This window comes from Gopherus evgoodei, chromosome 3 (genome assembly GCF_007399415.2).
Source record: "Gopherus evgoodei ecotype Sinaloan lineage chromosome 3, rGopEvg1_v1.p, whole genome shotgun sequence".
In the NCBI taxonomy this organism is placed as follows: Eukaryota; Metazoa; Chordata; order Testudines; family Testudinidae; genus Gopherus; species Gopherus evgoodei.
In genome coordinates this window covers 198,633,377-198,636,996 of record NC_044324.1, presented here as the reverse complement: position 1 = coordinate 198,636,996, position 3,620 = coordinate 198,633,377, and the positions used below count along the sequence as shown (strand labels likewise).

General features: G+C 52.7%; 1 non-coding gene across 1 annotated transcript; it reads right to left on the bottom strand.

Annotated features, from left to right (window-relative positions):
* Positions 1–2,974: 2,974 nt before the first annotated feature.
* TRNAS-UGA lies at positions 2,975–3,056 on the bottom strand. The gene has a single exon. It is a non-coding gene; the product is annotated as a tRNA-Ser (tRNA).
* Positions 3,057–3,620: the final 564 nt, after the last annotated feature.

The following is a 3,620-nucleotide window of genomic DNA, read 5'->3' as shown; positions in this document are numbered from 1 at the left end:
GGTCAGGCAGAGTCCTGAGCACTGCCCCTGACTCCCCCTCAGTCTTTGCTCCCCAAACCAGCTGTGTGTTCACCCTCTTTGCTGTGAGACCCAAACCTTGCCTGGCTTTCTGTATGTTGATGTGGTTTTCGTCTGTCATGTTGATGTGCATGTTGGTCCTGCGTGATTTTGGTGGATGCCTGGCATAGTTTTGGGTGCGTGTGTGTATGATTTTTGCATACAGCTTGTTTTTTTGCTTAGTATTCTTTTGGTATGTGGGTTTTGTGCTTTCTTGTTGTGGGCTTTTGCTGTGTTTTTTGGTGTGGATTTGTTCTTTCTATATTTTGTGTGGCTTTCCCTTTTGTGTATATGCCTCTGTGTGCTATGTGGGTTTGTGTGGGTTTGGTTTTTGTTTATGTCTGTGTGGGCCTGTGCAGTCTGTGATTTTCTCTTTTTCTCTGTGTGTTTGTCTCTCTGTTTGTATCTTCATGTGTAAATTCACTGGAATGTTTCAAAATCTTCACAGCTTTGCCAATTTTCACCGGGAATTTTTCTCCATTAACAAATTCTAACGTGTTCCCTACCAGTTTGTGACCATTGCCCCAGGGGCACGTCAGTCTCAGGGGCCTGATTTCCCATTGACTCTTCCCCCTTCTATTGGGACTGGGAACTAGCCAACCAATAACTCCACTAAATTTTAGTAAAGGGCCAACAGTCCCTTACACGAGCCAGCCCCGTGAGGGTCACCAATGGCCAGAGAAAGCAGCACAAGCTGGTCCCATGGTGTAATGGGCAGCACTCAGGACTCTGAATCCTGCAGTCTGAGCTCAAATGTCAGTGGGACCTTGTGTTGGTTTGTGGTAAAGCCCTGGAGCTCAAAGTGCTCGATTTCCCTGTCTCCAGTTGTGTAAGACTGAGTCTTTTCCCTCCTGCTGGGTGACTCACACAAACTAGAGCCAGGTCTTTGGTTGAGATGGCTGCAATGGATTGGGGTGCAGAGGTGGCTATGGCTGCCTGTAGTTCTGTGGTTTGACCTGGTTGGGATTCTTGCTGCTTCACCTAATGCCCACAAGTTTGGCCCTTGTGCTTCCTGCCACACCCTTCCTCTGACCCACGTGGCACTTGATGAAAGGAGTGCCAGGGCCGGGATTAATAGTCAGGGCTTGGCAGGAGGGAGGCGGAGCCCAGCCTGAAGCCCCTCACAGCTTCCCTTCTCCGGACACCTAGAGCAAAGGCGACTGGTGCTGACAACTCCAAGGGAAGGTTTATAAGCCACAGAGCAACTGAAGGCGGGGCAAGAGGAGGGGAGAACCATGCCTATGCATGGCCAGCAGACAGCCACAAAGACCCCCAGCGAGGCTGCTCCCTGCCATGCCAAACACCCACTGAAAGCGACCCACAGATCAGCATGCAGGGCGACTGCTGATGCTCTGTGGCCAACATCAGAAGAAGGTAGGAAAGCAGTGCCAGTCCCCTGGTGTGGCCTCTGTCTGTTCCCACTCACAGTGCTCACTTTTGCCGTGGGGCAGCAGATTTTACCCCAAGAGGCTTTTCCCCAGCCGGCGAGAAGCAGAGAAACACCCAGGCTCCTAAGATGCTATTTACCAAGCCCCCTCAAGCACAGGGACAGGCGCACACTTGGAAGAGGGAAACTGCTCTACACGCCAGCCCGGGCAGCCGCCCATTATCTTTGGCAAGTCAGGAAGGGCAAAGGCTAGACTGGAAGGACTTGGGGCTCATGCCCAAGCCTTTGTGACACCCAACCCCCAACTCCTTCCCAGGACTCTAGCTGAAACCAGAGCATTGGTCTGAGCGGCCAAGAAGAGGTTCCAGCCCTGAAGGGAGCAGGACTTTCAGCACGAAGGTAAAACTGCAGCAACACAACCATGAAGAGACTTAAACCCTCAATCTCCTGATTTGAAGTCAGACATCTTATCCATTAGGCCAGGGAAGAAAAGCCCCTCCAAGCACTTCTCTAGAAAAGGCAGACACTGTGTTTCTCAGGTCTTCTACTGAGTGGGGCCGAGACTCTCTGGGCACAAGAAGTGGAGTTCCCAGTGACACGTGAGAATTAATTCTATGGAGCCAGGTGCAGGACTTTAGCAGGGAGGCTCAGGCATGGGGGATTGGGGTGCAGTGGATGGGCTGGCTGTCTAGGTGAGGAGATTTAGTGACCCTCAGGTGCAGGAGAGAGGAAGAGAAGGAGGAATTGGCAGTGGCCGTGGAGAAGAAGAGGAAGGGTGGAGGCTCCTAGCAAGCCTGGCTAGCTCAGTCAGTAGAGCCTCAGGCTCTTAATGGGAGGAGCCAGGGTTTGAGCTGCTGTCCAGGGACTCAGCTTTTAAGTTGCCTTGTGTGCCAGGAGCCAAATGATTGCTGGTGGTGCCCAGAGCCATGTGTGGGACAGAGGCTGAGACTTGTGGCACCGACTCTGCGGTAGGGATCCTGGCAGCTCAGACTCAGGGAAGGCTTCTGCACTCAGAGGTGCTGACTTTGAGAGTTCCCGGGCAGTGCTCAATGCCTGCTCCACCACAGGCCCTGCCCCCAAACCATCAAATCTCTTCCTACCCGACCCTGCCCCACTTCTTTCTCTCCTCACTCCTCCAGCACACCCCATCAATGGCCAGCAGGAGGCGCTGAAGGAGAAGAGGAGGAGCTTATCAGCCAGGCCTGCTAGCAGGTGGGAGGTGCAGGGGCAGAGATGGATGCTGGGCTCCTTTTTTTTTTCTCTCTGTTGGGTCTGCAGCCCTGTAGCACGCATGGAGTCACTGACTTTGCTCCTTTCGCACGCTAGAGAGAGAAGCAGAACCAGGGCTATGGCTGATCTATGGGGCACTAGGTGAGTGCCAGAGGCTTCAGGTGCTGAGAAGTGGTGTCCCAGGAATCTCTATGAAAGGAGCAGAACAGGATTTACTTGGGGTGGGGAGAGAATTGAGAGTGTCTCAGGGGGTTGTAGAGAGGTATTGACCGGGTTAGAGAGTAGCTAAAACACAGGCCTCGCTGTGAGCAGGATTTGAACCTGCACAGGGGAACCCTATTGGATTTCAACTCCAACGCCTTAACCACTCAGCCATCACAGCTGTGAGCACAAAACTGCCCCACTGCCAGAGAAACTGGTAAAGAATCACAATGCTCAGGCATGAAGTCATCTGAATTACAGAATTCCCACCGCAAACCTGGTTCCCAAAGCACAGGGGGGATTTTGGGTTGCTTCTCTTTACTTAGCCATGTGCATTCGCACAGAGAGCGTGTTTAAAAGTCTCCCCTCCCACAGAACGGGAATGGGAAATGATTCTCAACTTGAAGCTTGATGTGAATGAGGATGTCTGGGCCACAGGGCCAGGGACTGATCTTTGCTATAGAAACCAGTGACACACAGAACCAGGCTAAGGAAAATGTTTCCTGGAGTCAGTAACTGGAATAGCAGCAGTATTGTGCAGAGAAATGTCTCACAAGAGGAGTCAGCGCATTGGTGGTTTAGTAGCAGAAGTCACAGATACAGCGGGGGAGGTCTGTGGATCGGGAGTGAGGGGCACTGGCAGAGCAGTGAGAGGGGAGCCCAGGGCTGGGATAACAGGGGCTGTGGGTCAGGACAGGCAGTTCTGCACGGAGTGTTCAGAGGTGCCCTGTATCTGCCCTTTCTC